At 44.9% G+C, this 17,737-nt stretch overlaps 1 pseudogene; it reads left to right on the top strand.

The window, feature by feature from the left end:
- LOC120403834 overlaps positions 1 to 14,639 on the top strand; it is a 282,366-nt pseudogene extending 267,727 nt beyond the window's left edge.
- The last annotated feature ends 3,098 nt before the right edge of the window (positions 14,640 to 17,737 follow it).

Below are 17,737 nucleotides of genomic sequence, written 5' to 3'. Positions count from 1 at the left end.
ATACCAGGCACTACAAGTGGGCATAATAAACTGATACGAGGTGGGAGTGGGTTGAGCAGAGGACAAGTAGAAATTACAGTCACAATTATCTGAATAAATCATAACCATGTTTTTCATGTTTCTGAAGGTAAGGGAGGCATTACGTATTTTGTAGGAAGGATATATTGTTTTCTAGGCAAAAAACTGTAAATCATCAAGATTATTCATTTCTGTGTTTTAGTGTGAGAATGCTACTAGAGCCTAATCCTGTAAAACCTTATCCATGTCATTAGTTTCAGGGAAGTGAAGGTGACACTGCTTTACTTAGTAATTAATTATTTAGTAGTAAGGACTATTTGTGTGAGGCAGGACTGCAGAATCAGGGTCTTAGTTAGCAGGCCCATATTTCCTCAAGTGTCGTTAAATTGTCCTGTCTCCCTAGTGTAACTCTACTGTGAAGTCTTATCCATAGTTTGCAGTCCCCCAAAATTAAATTTTAGACTCCCTAGAAGTGGGAGCAGGATCCTGCTCTCTGATAGGCTTGAGTAGGTGCATTAAAAGAAATTTCAGCGGGGTCAGGGTGCCTCAGCTGTAAACCCATGCAGAAAATCTGCAAGTAGACCAAGTCTAATATCTCCTGCCTGCTGCTTTCCCCCATCCCTTCGATCTACCCCATTTCCTAGCCTACCTCTCTCCTGCCATCAGATTTCTTTCCCTCCCAAAACCATTGTGCTCCCGCTCCTCTATCCTAAATAAGCCCATGCTTGTGAACAAAGTTACTCCCTAGTCAGCTGTCCCCTGTCCCAGCTAACTCTGGTTGGGAGGGAATGATGTTCCCTTCTGGTGTTATCTGGACCGGTGATCTGTTAGGTCACTCCAATCCTTGACTCTGGGAGCCAGCCTTACCCTGCTCTGCTGGGAGAACCCCCACTCCTGGGCTGTTCATGCACAGCCTCTGGCATTTAAGCTGCTCCTTGGATTGTGCAACTGAATGACACTAGCCAATATCTCCAGTCCCAGACACAACCCTAGGAACTTCCATCTTGCAGTGTCCAGTTATGCCCGCTGGATGCTGCACGCTTATATGAGTCCATCAGTTTAACAAATAAATTGATATATACCAGGCTTGTTATCCCCAGGAGAGTCTCTGACACTCTTCAAACCAAACACACTGCTTCAGGTAAAATAAACATTTATTAACTATGAAAGATAGATTTTAAGTGATTATAAGTGATAGGCAAAAAGTCAGAGTGGTTACCAAAATAAAACAAAATATAAGCACACAGTCTAAACTCTCAACCCTATTAAATTGGGCAACAAGTAGATTGAGCAGTTTTTCTCACCCCACTGGATATTGCAGTCCTTAATATAGAGTTTTGTTCCTTAAACCTGGCCCAGTCTCCTGTGTTCGAGTCCTGTCATCTTCTCAGTGTCTTGGTTTCTTACAGCATGGGTAGAGGGGAGGAAAAGGGCCCAGCAGCCATTCATTACTTTGTTCTGTGGTTTTCAGAAGTTCCACATGGCCAAAAAACAGTGTGTTGTCTGCTATCTATGGCCTTTAAAGGCTTGTCTACATGGGGACATGCAGGAAAGTTAATCTGAATGAACGAAACATATAAATTTGAAGTAGATTTGTTAAACTATATTACATCTTTATGTGGATGCTGTTATTCAGAATTAAAGTGGCCTTAATTAGATTTAGTTTAATTCACTTTCAAAGGCCAATTTAATTCTGAATAATGGCATCCAAACAGGGATTTAGTGCAGTTTAACTAATCCACTTCAAATTCATACTTTAGTTAATTCTGATTTAGGGTGATTGCACCGAAAACTTTCCCTGGGCCTGAAAGCAGTGTAATCTTGTGCCAGTTGTCACAATCACTCAAATCATATTTTTAAGGGTTTTGATTAAGTACTTTTCCATTCTTCTGAGACATATTTATTCTCCTATACCAACTTGAAAAGACAAAGCAGGATTTTCACTGAAAGCAGCAGTGGCCCAGCCACTAGAGGGGGACTAATGCTGCACAGGGTTAGTGTGGGTTACACTACTTTTAGGAATGAATAGCTAACATGACATCAGAAGAATGGACTGTGGTGTCTTCAGATGCTTCTCTTTGTTTTCTTTTTAAAGAGGATAACAAATGTCTGCTGTCAAATAAAACCTACCCCATCATCGCCAGGAAAGGAGATAGGAAATCTGCCTTTAGGAAATTATATTTTCAACTTCCGTTTTCTCTTCTAGGAACCCAGGGATTAAAGATCTGAGAACTTCAACTGCATACTCATTGTGTCAAGGACTGAAGGATCCAAACTGTAAACTAAAAACAATAGTGTAAGCAAACTCCTTTTGTTAGCTCTTTTGTTACTGCTGCTATGCCAAGAGTTTGGCAGCAATGCATTTCTACCCATTGTCTGGTATTACTCTGTATTCCATTTTAAATGTATCTCTGAGCTGCAAATTATAGTAAACACCTAAGAATCAAATTCCATTTGACATGAAACCACTAAACTAATTGTGTGGCAAACCCTCTTCTCCATCCTCACCCAGTAAGTAGGCCAGGTGCTGGGCTGATGCACAACATGGAGGACTCCTCCTCACCCAGGGCATGGTGTGCCTGTCGAGTTTCTTCACAGAGACTAATCCAGCCTAATGCTAAAGGTGTGAGAGAGACATTAATATACAGGTTTGTTCCTTAAGCCTGGGCCAGTCTCCTGTGTTGGAGTCTTGTCTTCTTCTCAGTGTCTTGGTTTCTTGCAGCATGGGTGATGGGGCTGGAGAAGGGCCCAGTGTGTGTCCACTCTGTCTGTTTTATACCCTCAGTCGATGTGCTTGGGAAGCACAAGTCCAGGCTTGTATGAGGGGGCATTGCGAAGTCTCTCTAAGCAAGGTTGAGCAATTCCCCTGGTGTGGCCTCATGCAGGTGAATCGTTGCATTGTAGCTCCCTCGCTGGACAATGGTTGTTGATGGGTTGTTTGACACCCCGCCCCACATTGGTTACTGTCCTTGGTGTTGCCTCTGGGGAGCTAATATCTGGCTGACTTCCCCAAATTACAGCATGTTTTGGTGACCACCATACAACACAATTCTCATAACTTCCTATGCATTAATGATACACATATATGGATGGAGAAATGACTTTCAGCAGATCATAACCTTTCCCTGATACCTTACAAGGCATGCTTTATATGTAAGATCCCGATTATATGAAAATGAGGAATATGGGGGTTACAGTACACTCCCCCAAGGTATAGAATGTCACAGAGGGAGATACATTTTGGAGAAAAGCTTTACTACAAATTCACATCCAATTTTATATGGAGTGAAAATGGTGCTAATTTCTGGCCTTTGTGAGAGATTCTACGTGACAATGAGATTTGTTAGTGTAGAAAGAAGAGGACTGACAGGTTTTTATTGTCTGTTCTCTTCTGTTTACTCATCATCTCTAGTAACTCTGATTCAGCTGAGGTGTTTTACAGCTGAGGTCTACACTTATATCTTACCTAACCTTGTCATAGCCCTCAGTTGGTTCAGGGTTGCTAGTGATGCTGCTAAGGAGGGTTAGAGTCCACTTTTCTCTTTGACCCAGGGGCGGGTGCAGGGCTGGCAGTGGAACTGGTTGAAAAACCTGAAAGAAACATTGTGAAAATTTCAGAATCATTTAAACTTTGTCAGTTTCTGAAATGTGATGGTGTTGCGCATGTCAATTTAAAAAAAAATTGAATATTTTCATTTAAAAATCAGAGAGTGAATCAGGGATCATGGTGTAGACAAGAAACCTTGAGGGGAACTGGTAGTGCACTCTCCTAGTCTAATAAGATGACCAAAGCTCTCATCTGCTACAAGAACTTAGCTTGTTAAGCACAGGGCTTGGCAGGTGGGAATATGTGCACAGAATGTGCATCTCATATCAGATGATTATCCAATGTCTGTATTTTTGTGGGATGCTATGTGAAATATTCTGAAACTGTTCTTGCACTGTGTACAAATACAATCTTAATCAGTAACTCATCACATATTGAATTTTAATAATTAAAATACATTGGGTGACATGGCTTTATAGGCACTGAAACTACCAAGTTATAAGAATGAAGAAAATGTCACTGAACTTAGTAAAGCAAATACTGACCCCTTTACGGAAGGAGATGGTTATTGTTCTGTCTGTTCCCTTTGCAGATTGCGGCAGTGCAGTCTCACAGCTGCTTGCTGTGGGGATCTCTCTGCTGCCCTCAGTACAAACCAGTCCCTGACTGAGCTGGAGCTGAGTGGGAATGAACTGGGAGATTTAGGAATTAAACTTCTGTGTGAAGGACTGAAACATCCCAGATGTAAACTGCAGAAATTAGTGTAAGTCATTGCTGGGTTCCTTGATACAGTAACTCCTTTCTTAACATTGTAGTTACGTTCCTGAAAAATGCGACTTTAAGAGAAACGATGTTAAGCGAATCCAATTTCTCCATAAGAATTAATGTAAATACAGGGGGTTAGGTTACAGGGACATTTTTTTTCACCAGGCAAAAGACATACACAGTATAAATTTTAAACAAACAATTTAATACCGTACACAACAATGATGATTGTGAAGCTTGGTTGAGGTGATGGAATCAGAGGGTGGAATATTTCCCAGGGGATGCCTTACTGCTAAATGAGGAACTAGAACTCAGCTGAGCCCTCAAGGGTTAACACATTGTTGTTAATGTAGCCTCATACTCTACAAGGCAGCACAAATAGTGTGTGTGTGTGGGGGGGAAACAGCATGGCAGACAGAGACACACACCCTGTGTGTGTGTGTGTGTGTGTGAGAGAGAGAGATGTGCATTGCCCTTTTAAATATGCTGACCCCTCTCTAAGTACACTGCCTTTATAGATCAGGAAGTTGAGATAGCAGCTGTGCCTGCAAGCTCCCTCTGTCCTGAGCCTTGTCATGTCCCCTCGACCCTGCTCTATGGAGATAGGGTAAGCGGGGGCAGAAGCAAGGGGGGAGGGGGAAACCTTCATATTAGCCCCCCTCTACCCCACCACCACCACACAGCAAGCAGGAGGCTCCCGGGAGCAGCTCCAAGGCAGAGGGCAGGAGCAACACATGGCAATGGGGGGAGGGACACCTGAACTGCCAGCAATTGCTAGCCTGCTGAGTGCCACACAGGGAACTTAGCGGAGCAGGGAGCTGATGTGGGGCTGCTGGTCCACCCTAGTTCCAAGCCCCCACCAGCTAGCTGCAACGGGCTGCTCTTTCTGCAAGCAGTGGACAAAGCAGGCGGCTGACGAACAACATTATAAGGCAGCATTTCACAACTTTAAACAAGCATGTTCCTTAATTGATCAGCAGTGTAACAAGGAAACAACATTAACCAAGATAACTACGTGAGGAGTTACTGTACTTTCCTTGTTAGACCAGCCTTTTCAAATGTGCTCTCTAATTTTCCACTGAAACTATTTTAGGTCCTATTTTCACTTATGAAATCACCTGCATTTGCAGGAGCAACTGGACATACAATTACTAAATTGTGAGCACAGACATTTGGGCACGTAAATGTGGGTTTTGTACATTCAGTCTCATGATTGTACATAAATGTTCATAACAGCTAAGAGAAAATCCATTTTCTGCACGACACAATAGAGCCCTTCCCCAGCCTAAGTGCCATTACTCCCACAAGTGTTAACTTTATCTCCGCAGGCACTTCTGTGCTCGTGTGTGACAATAGTCAAGAATCACAGAAAGAGTCACTTTCCTCTGACAATAAACAAAGGAACATTATTAGAATAAAGAAAATACGATTATCCCTAAAGTTATTCTCTCCCTTTCACTCTCAAGCTTGTGCCTGGAGCCTTCCCTCATGCCTGCTTTCCTTCTACAAATGTAAAGAAATAGTGCACACATACTCATGAGCACTGGAGCAGGAGTTTTTGGTTTTCTTTTAAATTTTTAACTTTATTTTGATAATGAAGGAAAGTGTGTTCCCACTCCCCCCCCGCCCCCGAACTTGCCTAATTCACAAAAATAGTGGGACTGTTTGTTTTATCCCAAACTTCCAGAAGACATTCACACTTGGGCAGTAGTGAGCAGAACTGGAATATTTCATCCAAAGGTAACTTTTAGAAAGTCCTCAGTGACTAAATCATAGTACCAAAGAGGAAATGCTGAAGCAGCCTGAACACGTGCCACAAGGGGCCACAACGGTGGTACCCTTAACTCACTCAACAATATTGTTAATCTATCCGGCTATACTCTTAGCCTAGCAGAAGAGCCTGTCCTATCTCGGGGCTTCTCCTTCTGCCCCAACACCCCCACAAACATGATACAGTTCTGTGGTGACCTGGAATCCTTCTTTCACCATCTCCGACTCGAGTATTTCCACCACACCACTGAACAGCACACTAACCCACAGACACCTTCCTACCAATGTTACAAGAAGAAGGATTCTGCGTGGACTCTTCCTGAAGGTCACAACAACAGACTGGACTTCTACATAGAGTGCTTCCGCCAACGTGCACGGGTGGAAAAACATCACTTGCCCCATAAACTCAGCCATGCAGAACACACCACCATCCACACCCTCAGAAACAACTCTGACATTATAATAAAAAAGGCTGACAAAGGAGGTGCTGTCATCATCACGAATAGGTCAGAGTATGAACAAGAGGCTACTAGGCAACTCTCTGACACCACATTCTACAGGCCAGTACCCTCGGATCACATTGAGGGCTACCCAAGATCCATAAACCTGGGAATCCTGGAGACCCCATCATCTCAGGCATTGGCACCCTGACAGCAGGGTTGTCTGGCTATGTGGACTCTCTCCTCAGGCCCTACGCAACCAGTACTCTCACCTATCTTTGAGACACCACTGACTTCCTGAGGAAACTACAATCCATTGGTGATCTTCCAGAAAACACCATCCTGGCCACTATGGATGTAGAAGCCCTCTACACCAACATTCCACACAAAGGTGGACTACAAGCTGTCAGGAATAGTGTCCTTGATGATGTCACAGCAAACCTGGCAGCTGAGCTTCATGACTTTGTCCTCACTCACAACTATTTCAGATTTGGGGATGATTTATACCTTCAAATCAGCGGCACTGCTATGGGTACCTGCATGGCTCCACAGTATGGCAACATTTTTATGGCTGACTTAGAACAACGCTTCCTCAGCTCTCGTCCCCTAACGCCCCTCCTCTACTTGCACTACACTGATGATATCATCATCATCTGGACCCATGGGAAGGAGGCCCTTGAGGAATTCCACCATCATTTCAACAATTTCCATCCTACCATCAACCTCAGCCTGGACCATTTCACACAAGAGAGCCACTTCCTGGACTGTAGAGTGCAAATAAGCGACAGTCACATAAACATCACCCTCATAGGACCTAACCACATCAGTCACACCATCAGGGACTTGTTCATCTGCACATCTACCAATATGATATATGTTATGTGCCAGCAATGCCCCTCTGCCATGTACATTGTCCAAACTGGACAGTCACTGCGCAAAAGAATAACTGGACACAAATCAGACATCAAGAATTGAAACATTAAAAAACTATTAGGAGAGCAACTCAATCTCCCTGAACACTCAATAACAGACATAAAAGTGGCTATTCTTCAATAAAAAACTTCAAAAACAGACTCAAATGAGAAACTTCAGAACTGGAATTAATTTGCAAACTTGACACCTTCAAATTAGGCCTGAATAAAGACTTGGAGTGGTTGGGTCACTACAAAAAGTAATTTTCCCTCTGTTGATACTCACACCTTCTTGTCAACTGTTGGGAATAGGCCACATCCACCTTCACTTAATTGGCCTTGTTAGCACTGACTCCCCACCACTTAGGAAAGGCAACTCCCATCTTTTCATGTGCTGTATATTTATACCTGCCTACTGTATTTTTCACTACATGCATCTGATGAAGTGGGTAATAGCCCACGAAAGCTTATGCCCAAATACATTTGTTAGTCTCTAAGGTGCCACAAAGACTCCTTGTTGTTTTTGCTAATGCAAACTGACACGGCTACCCCTCTGAAGCTCGTGCTTCAGTACACTGATGAATGAATCAAATGGAGTGAAGTGGTCAGTTCCTCTCTGTTCACTGTGCCCATCTCCATCTCTGCAGGGTTTGGGATTGCCAGCTCACTGATGCTTGCTGTGGAGATCTCTCCTCTCTGCTCAGCACAAACCAGTCCCTGAGAGAGTTGAACCTGAGAGGTAATAACCTGAGTAATTCAGGAGTGAAGCTTCTGTGTGAAGGACTGAAACATCAAAACTGCAAGTTAGAGAAGCTTGAGTAAGTGACTTCTGCTTTCTGTATTAAAAGAATCCATCACAGTGTGTGCTGGGCTTCCAGTCACCTAGAAACAGGTGTGGCCTGCATGAACCAATGAGCTAAATTGGGCTGATCTGTACGGGCTGAGGGCGGGAGTGTGTTCTGTGTCTCCAGGTGGCACTGCACACACAGGGGCAGGGGCGAAAGTAGCTTTAAGCCACCTTTGTGCCATTCTGACTCCAGGCTAGTCAGAGCCTGAAACAGCCAACAGTGTAACTTAGGCAACCCACCTCCTCCTCCCATCTCCTACAGTCGAGCACCTGTGGAAAACCCAGTGAGCAAGTTCCCTGCTTGACAAGTAGACAGCAGCACAACTGGTAGAAATTCTTTTGTCAGAAGGTCATTTGACAAAAAATTGAGCTTAGAAATATCTGCTTTCCTCTCAAATTCTCAGTTGTTCTTTAGAAAACAGAACACTCAAAACTCAGAAACTTTCAGCTGAAAACCAAAATGTTTTTTGGGGTCCCCCCCATTAAAAGGTGAATATTTTGGGAATGAGGGAATGGAGGGAGGGAAACGTTTTCTGCTCTAGTTATAATGTTCTCAGCCAATATGTCGAATTTGTCAATTTTTGGCTAGTGAAGCCTTTACAAAATAATTAAATTAACACATTTATCTGGATTTCTGAACTATTCACCAAATAATACAAGGATGCAATTTGGTTATCCTCCCCCAGTCACCCATTGTGAACTGCACATAGTAGCAATGTCATTTCCTTCCTAACACCAAACCAATCAATCATTGCTAAATCTCTCAGGAACACATGCATGGCTATCCGTCATATCTGATGACGATGTCACAGCATTGCACGTGTTCTCGTGTGGCTGTATAGCCTGACCTATGAGGAGCAAGACCACAAACATGTCACACACGAACATGCAGGCTCCCATGGAAGACTTTGCATGATGCTTGGCCCTTTTTTCAATCAGTTTTTCTTGTCTGTCTTCCTCAAACTGTTCACAACCGTTATTGACAGTAGCTCTCCGTTCATGTCTATCCTTGGCTATGTCTTCAAAGTTATCAATATTTATGCCACATACGGTCAGATTCTGCTTAAGGGTGTTTTTGAAACATTTTCTTTGACTCTCCCTCTGGAGCTTTCTGAGTTTCAGCTCCCTCCATAGGGAATTTTCTTTGGGAGTCTGTTGCCCATTCTGATAACAGGACCTGTCCATCTAAACTGAGCTTGGATGATCATTACCTCAGTGCTTGTGCCTTTTGCTCTTTCAAGGACGTTAATGTCTGAGACTTTGTCTTGCCAGTTGACTTTCTGAATGGAGTGGAGATGGCAAGTGGAATTTTTAAAGTTGCTTAATGTATCTGTGATAAGCTGTCCATGTTTCACATCTATATGAAAGGGACACTATCACTGCTGCATTATCCATAATAAGTTCCGTTGACTGATGGTGTGCTGGTTGAGTATCCAATGGCAAAGTCTTCTCAGGGCCTGGCTTGCCTTTTGTATTCTATCTGGTATTTCTTCATCCTGGAAACCATAATTTGAGATGGTGCTACTCAAGCATGTAAAGTGATTGATGCTTGTTAGTTCTTTACCATCAGTGGTGATGTTTTGCTCAATAGTTGTGGTTGACGGAGCTGAGTGAAAGAGGACTTCAGCTTTTTCCAGGATGATGGTGAGTCTAAACTGTTTAGTTGCTGAAGGGTGAAATGTTGTTGCTTCGATGCTGTCAAGGCTGTTAAGCTGTTACAGCTGCTCAGTGCTTCTGTCCTTGGAGCTCCGATATTATCAGCACTAGCAGAGAGTGCAGCCTGCTAATTCAGCAGACCTCAATGTTACTCAGAGAGAAGGACCACAGGCATGGCTGAGTCACAAAGCCACTTGGCCAGGTTTATTGCCCTCAAAGCACAGTCCTAACAACTTGCACAAATACATTAACACATGGGTGCCCTGCGGCAAGAAGCGGCTCAGTCAGGAATGGGAGTCTCTGCTGTCCCCTTGGCCACTCAAAGGTTTAAGGTGAGGTACCCCAACATTTATAGACTGAGACAAACAACTGGGATAGACAACTTATGTACCACCTTACGTGTTTCATGACATCTGTTTGTTACCTCCTCTTGTGCCTTATTCAGGGATGGTGTCCCTAGCCTCTGTTTGCCAGAAGCTGGGAATGGGCAAGAGGGGATGGATCACTTGATGACCTGTTCTGTTCATTCCCTCTGGGGCACCTGGCATTGGCCACTGTCAGAAGACAGGATACTGGACTAGATGGACCTTTGATCTGATCCAGTATGGCTGTTCTTATGTTCTTATTTCTGATATCTTGGACAAAACATCCCTATTCGTTATTCTATCAAAGCATCTTATTTTGTGCTATATTGGGGGGTATTTTTACTCGCCTTCTGGAATGTATTTATATAACTATCTAGTGCATGGTACTTTTAGCAATGCTAGCAGGAACATTGCCAAGTTCATGTACTGGACAGTGAGCCTGTAAAGCATCTGCTTTAATTCATAGCTTGACTTTAGTTCACAGCCTCTGGTTCAGGCCTCAGATTTTGCACCAGGCTCTCTCCCTCTACTACAGTGGCCTCTGAGAACCTATTAGGGATAAGTTGTAGGTCTTGTCTAACTCGGATTAAATAGAGCACATTCATCTGGAAAAAGCCTTCATGCATGAGTTTCTCAAGAACGTTTGTCTTTGCAGTAAGCCTTTGGAGATTGTACCTTATGTAGACACCCTTTTGAAAGTTATTGGCTGCATAAATCAGAATGGCTGCAAAAAAAGAGACCAAAAAGGGCTAGTGCCAGTTTGCAGCCTTGTTTCACCCCATTAGATATGGGGAGTGATTTAGAGAAGCCACCATCTGAGGGTACTTGACCAGACATGTCTTCATGGAATTGACATATGATGATAACTAATTTGGTGGGGCAGCCAAACTTTTTTCTTGAATTTTCCAGAGGCCATTTCTGATCAGTTTCAAACTTATTTTAAGATCAACGACAACAGCATACAGTCCCATGTTTTGTTGAATTCATTTTTCTGTAATCTGTCTCACAAAAGTAAATCATGTCTGTGGTGCTCTGACCTGGTCTAAATTCACACTGCGTCTCTGGTATAAACTTCTCTGATACTGTTCTGAAAACCCAACTGAGCAAAATGTGGACTAGGATTTTGCCACCTACAGATAGCAGGGAGATACCCTGATAATTACCATAGTCAGATTTGTTCCCTTCATTTTTGCATAGTGTAATTATAACACCTTTGAAGTCCTGAGGAATTTCCTCAGCTTCCCAGATATCTTTAATGATTTTGTGTAGAAATGCATGAGTGCATGGTGGTTCCCAGCTGCCATTTGAAGGCTTTGGCTTCTGCCCATGGCTGTCTCTGTGGTACATACAATTACATTTAGTACTGATTATCAGGGGCGGCTCTAGCTATTCCACCACCCCAAGCATGGCAGGCAGGCTGCCTTCATCGGCTTGCCTGCGAGAGGTCCCTGGTCCCGCGGATTCGGCGTACCCGCCGCTGAATTATTGCTGAAGCCATGAGAGCAGCGGACCTCCCGCAGGCAAGCCGCCAAAGGCTGCCTGACTGCCGCCCTTGCAGGGACCTGCAGGGCGCCCCCTGCAGCTTGCCGCCCCATGCATGCACTTGCAGCACTGATGCCTGGAGCCGCTGCTGCTGATTATGGAGAATGGTCCTGAAATAGGTGTTGGCCCTCAGCTCGTTGCTGGAAGTCCTTGGTCAGCACCTCCCAATCTGCCTCTACTTGCTGATGGGCTTCCAGGACCTCCTGATGGACACGCACCTGATCATGCTTCTGCTGTTGGAGAGAAATCACTTAAGAGACACATTGTGAGCTTGCCCCAGACACTGGTAACATGTGGCACCACTTTGCTGCTGCTACTGTGGGCAAACTTTGACTTGTGTCTGCCACTGCACTTCTCCCCTGCACCTCTCCACCTCTGGTACTACTGCTGCTGTTCCTGCTCCTGTCACTTCTAGCAGCATGGTGGGCTGCTTCAGGGGCTTCCTCTGCTTCCTAGTCTGCCCCAGTATCTGCAACCCTCCAGGGCCCATGTAGGGACACAGGACCAGAGGCGGCTCCCATGGTGCTCCCAGCTGCATTCCCCAGCAACGTCTTGTGGTCCTGGATTTGGAACCACTGTTTGATCTGCCCAGGTCCTGTGTTCTACTTCCCCCTCCCTCCCTCAGTCTTCATGGCCTTGTTAAAGCCATGGGGGCTGCTCTGAGTTACTTCACTGCAGTGTTGCTTGTCCCTCCAGCAGCCCCCTGGGGAAGAGACTTTCCTCACAGGCCCCTCCTCTCTCTCTCTCTCTCTCTCCCCTTGCATCCCTTCAGACCCAGGGATGTGCCCCTCTCCTTTCTGGCCCCTCTCCCCCTCATTTTCCCCAGTTCTCCTCCATGAATCCACAGTTGCTCTATCTGTGTCATTCTCCATAGTGTCCTGACTCCTTGTGCAGCTGTGGTTGTGAAGTGTGTTTTGGGCCTGGGTCATCAGTGTACAGTGCTGGATCTCCAGGTGTGGAGCATCTTGTTAGAACTAATGCCTGGCCAGGAGCTGAGGGTGCGAACCTGCATCTTGTGAGTTAGTTCCATGTCTCTTGTGATGAGACCAGTGCCTGTCTGGGAACATGGGATCCCTGCTAGGGCTTTGAAAATTCAGAATGAGCCGCTGTGCCCTTAACCACAACTTGTCCTCTCTTTTTGTTCCATACTCCTCCCAGACCGCGATGATAGACTAACATCCCCCCTTCTTTTAAATATCACTCTGAGCTTCCAGAGGAGCAAAAAGGAAACCCTTGTTGCTGCCCAGCCTGCCAGGTTTGGCTGCACAGGCTTTAGAAAATGTCATCTCTTAGTGCTTCAGTTACCTCGTCTGTTAAATGGGGTTATCTCACACATGTGCTGGGGGCTAAATTCATTCATGTTTGTGGAGTAAGTCTAGATGGTAAATAGAAAAGTGAAGCAGTGGTTTGATTCTTACTATAAGCACTAAAGGTCTCTCCAAGGCCCTCCAGTCCCTGATAGAAATTCCTCCTGTCGGCCCCTGGATATTTGACGACCATTCACTCTCTACTGTGATCCAGCTCCTTACTGTAGTGAATATCTTAAATCTCTTCTTCCTTTACTGGTTGGTTAGGTACATTCAGCTGCATGACGTGTGTTGGACGGGGTTTAAGATGACTGCCGACAAAACTCCACAGTAATGTGGGGTTTGAGATATTCCTGGTTGAACTGCCAAGCTGTCTGAGATTTAACATGTTACTCTGTGATGCTTTTAGACACACATCTGCCTAACATGGAAAGTGCACAGGATGGCATTGGTTAGGAGGGCAGCGTTTGTGTTGTTGGGGGACCTTATTTCTGCATTTCTATACTTTCTAAAGTTGTTTTGTCTTCTTGTAACTTGAACACTGACTTTTGTGGCACCTGTGGTTAAAATTGCAATGCTCTGTTAAGCTTCATTTCCATTAAGAAGTTGATAAATATTTACAAGCTTGAGCTTAGGTTGATAGTTGTTTGTCATGGTTGATTTTTGTTTTCACAGTTTGTCAGAAATCCACATAGATGAAATAACAACCCAAGACTTGGAAGTTTTGCAGAAGATACAACCTGGTTTGTCAATTGTGCATAATGCAGCATCCAGCCATCAGAACCCAGGTACAAAGACAAGAAGGATGGCATGTCTTCTATCTCAATGCCATACATTCATCTGCAGACTAACGTCTCGGAGTTCAGAAATGATGTGGAATATTTTTGTGATGCACTGTCGTGAGGTTGGACTCATTCTGCTGTTAAGCATAGCTACATATTGGCTTCTCTGGCTGATGTATATTTAAGTATCTGAAATGGAAGGTTGTATAGAGAATTTACAAATCTTGAGACAGTTTTTGACTCCCTTTAAGGAATTGCAGTAGCACAAGAGATTTGAAGTGGGAATTGCTTTCCCTTTAAAGCTGGCATGTCAAACACCTGTCCCATGTGATGTATTTCTGTTGTTGCATCACTTACTCAGATTCTGCAGAGTATAAGCTTTTCTTTATTGACTTTTTAAAAGTAACTTTTTTTGGCCTCATAGTTGTGAAGAAAATTTCCTGTATGTGACTCGAGTATCACTGAAGCAGCGACATCTGTCTGAGTCTGCAGATGGCCTGAGGACCCTGGGAGATGTGAATGCTAATGCAAACCCTGCCCCTCAGTAATCTCCCAGGGGTGCTAGTTCTAAATCCCCAATTCAATGTCAATGTGAACTATTTCATTGCTGATTGGTTTAGGGGATGGAATGGGGAAGAGCAGGGGCGGCTCTAGGAATTGTGCCGCCCGAAGCAGGGTGGCACGCCGCAGGGGGCGCTCTGGCGGTCGCCGGTCCCGTGGCTCCAATGGACCTCCTGCAGACGTGCCTGCGGAGGGTGCGCTGGTCCCGCGGCTCGGGTAGACCTCCCACAGGCATGACTGCGGACGGTTTGCTGGTCCCGCGGCTCAGGTAGACCTCCCGCAGGCATGCCTGCAGATGCTCCACCGTAGCCGCGGGACCAGCGGACCCTCCGCAGGCGCGCCTGTGGGAGGTCCATTGGAGCCGCGGGACCAGCAGACCCTCCGCAGGCATGCCTGCGGGAGGTCCACCGGAGCCGCCTGCCGCCCTCCCGCGGCATACCGCCCCAAGCGCGCGCTTGGCGCGCTGGGGTCTGGAGCCGGCCCTGGGGAAGAGGGTGGGAAGCAGGTCCATATGGTTGGGAGGATGGGAGTTAACAGGGAAGGAAAACCAGAAGAGAGACACAGACAGTGAAGGGGGGAGATAAACAAAGGGAAAAAATAAAAACTAGTCTTAAAGGAGAGGAAATTTACCCAGTGACTGATACTGAATGTGACAGGAAAACACCAATAAAATAATAAACAACAGAACTTTTCATTGGTTGGTATCATTGCTACATAAAGGCCACGCTCCACTCTGGAGCTCTGTGCCAACCTCCCATTGCCATCAGTGGGAGATCTGCTGTGGAGTGAGGGGAGTGTGGGGTCTGACATTTATTTCTTGACTCAAGGACCATAATTTAACAAGGAAATTCAGCCACTTCTAAAGAGCAAGTTTTAGATACACCATAGGTGTCAACGAGAGACAGAGTACGAAGGGTTAATTCCCTAGAGCCATTGAGGGTTTATGCTGATGTAAATACTGAAATGGAATCTCTGCAGTGAGGATTCAGGTAGCGGAGATGAGTCACTGTCAAAAAGTAGAATTGTTGGAATAAACCAGTTACAACCAGAAGGTTACACAGAAGACTGCTGGAGGAATTTAATAATGAAGTAAAGCTGCTAACCATTGAAATCAGCTCCTGTAGCTGAGACCTGGGACATAGCAAACACTGAATCTATCTCTAAGTGTTGAATGATCCTGGGAGTTACTGACTGGTGAGCCTTGTGACAGATGAACACAGGCATGTATTTGAGACTTTCTATTATCTACATGTTTATGAGCCAGACCTTGGAAGATTGAAAACTTCAAAGACTTTACTGAGATGAGCCTATTCAGAGGCTGTTGTATCAATACGTGTTATATGTATTTGTGGGTTCTTGGCTTGCTGGCTGGATTTCCTGGGGAATCTGGAGTCACTAGGGGTGAATAAAGCAAAATCCCAAGGCTGGTTATGCAGATGCCCAGACTTTGAAGCTTCGCTCCCTGGGAAAGGGTCAGTGGCTGGTTTTACCTGTTTCAGGAGGCCTGGGAAACCAAAGCAGTAAAATCATGTACAAGTGTGAGCCTCAACAGACAGAAGGGCTCATTCGATTCAATAACCTGACATGAACTTTGAGTGAGAGACTCAGGAGCAGGAGGTGGATTTGCTCCACTCTTGTTCTGACTTTGGAGGATGTCGTTAGTTTGTGGCTGGGGCAGAGGGCTGGGGCCTAAGGGAGGGAGAGATGTGGGTTGGAGGGAGGGGCCTGGTCACCTCACTGTCAGTGCAGGAGGGAGACTCAAGAGGCCGTCCTTGGATCCAGGAATTTTCATTCTGTCCCAGTAGCTGTCACTGTCATTTGTATATTTACAAGGGTTTTGTACAAATCCACAGCTGTTAAGTTTGCATTTTGTGTCACTATTTCCAAGATTTGTTTATCCTGGATGTACGTTTGCATCAGTTTTGCTGGAGTCCACTAAAGATCAGCATCAAGAAAGAATGTTGCTCTTTAAAGATTGTATTTCTTGCCATGGTTTGCGCTAATGCACAAGAATCCTCCTGTTCTCTAGGGCTCGGGGAATCCCGATGGATATTTTCTGGACATTTTTTTCATATTCCCAGTTTCTTATCTATTAGAGTCAACACTTCCAGAAGCTTGTGCAGGGAAAATGACAGGTTGGCAGCTAAAAGAGGGTGTTTGTTTTTCTCTGGGTGCCCATAGCTTGTTAAAGAAGGGAGTGTAGGACAAACCCTACCTTTTTAGCATCCATTTTTGAACATTTTGGTAAAAATATGTGAGGATGGTAAATAAACGAGACTAGAGTATTTTATAGCTCATTACACAACTTGTTGATCTCTGTAAAGTGTGTTCATCAATATTGTTACTGAAACTGCATATTCCTGGCCATATACTAGGCGTTTCTTTTCTTAAGTTTAAAAAAACTCTGTTTCTTGTGTGTGTCGTTATTTTCTTTAACTGGACAAGGGGAGGGGAAATGAGGTAAATTCAGTGCCGAGAGATGGGCAGGGATTACACTTAGAAAGTGAAACATTCTTCTTGTTTGCAGAGGTTTTAGCCCCCGCGGAATATCCCACAATGCCTACTTGACCACTCTGGCCAGCAGCTTGGCTGCTTTGATGCCAGGTAAACAGACGTCCACCCCTCCCCCTGTAAAGCCCCAGGAACTTTGAAACCCTCTTCCTGTTTTCTTGGCAAATGCTCGCTTCTCTTCTGGCCAGGTGACAATGCCTGCTCCATGGGGCAAAGGATCCCCAGCTTGGAGCAACGCTGAGCTACTGGAGCTGTTCAGTGTTTGGGGAGAGGAGGCTGTGCAGGGACCCAGAATGCCCCACGATCACCCTCCCCACCCTTCCCACAAGACCTTTTATCAAAATGGAAAGAGCTGCACTGTGGGATAGCTTGCAAATGTGACCACTCTGACGCCTGTACAAGTAAGTGAGTACACATACCAGAGCTTTTCTTTCACCGGTTCACTCTCACAGTTGAAAACTCTGCAAGTGTTGACATATCCTAAGATAAATAGCAGCACCTTGATGCTAGGGACTATGGACAAGATAAACCTGGAATGTAAAGATCAGGTTCCACGTGAATAGCACTTGGACAGAGCATGCCGTATAGGGATTGGTTCCTGCAAAGTAACCAAGCTAATCAAAAAATGTGTGGTGTAATGTATAGCGAATGCAGTGCAATGTGTAAATGTATATAAAGGAAGAGGATGTCTGTGTAAGTCTGGATGTGTGAGTCG

Source organism: Mauremys reevesii, linkage group 4 (assembly GCF_016161935.1).
Source record: "Mauremys reevesii isolate NIE-2019 linkage group 4, ASM1616193v1, whole genome shotgun sequence".
In the NCBI taxonomy this organism is placed as follows: Eukaryota; Metazoa; Chordata; order Testudines; family Geoemydidae; genus Mauremys; species Mauremys reevesii.
Note: the sequence above shows the minus strand (reverse complement) of the source record. Positions and strands in the feature narration are given on the sequence as shown.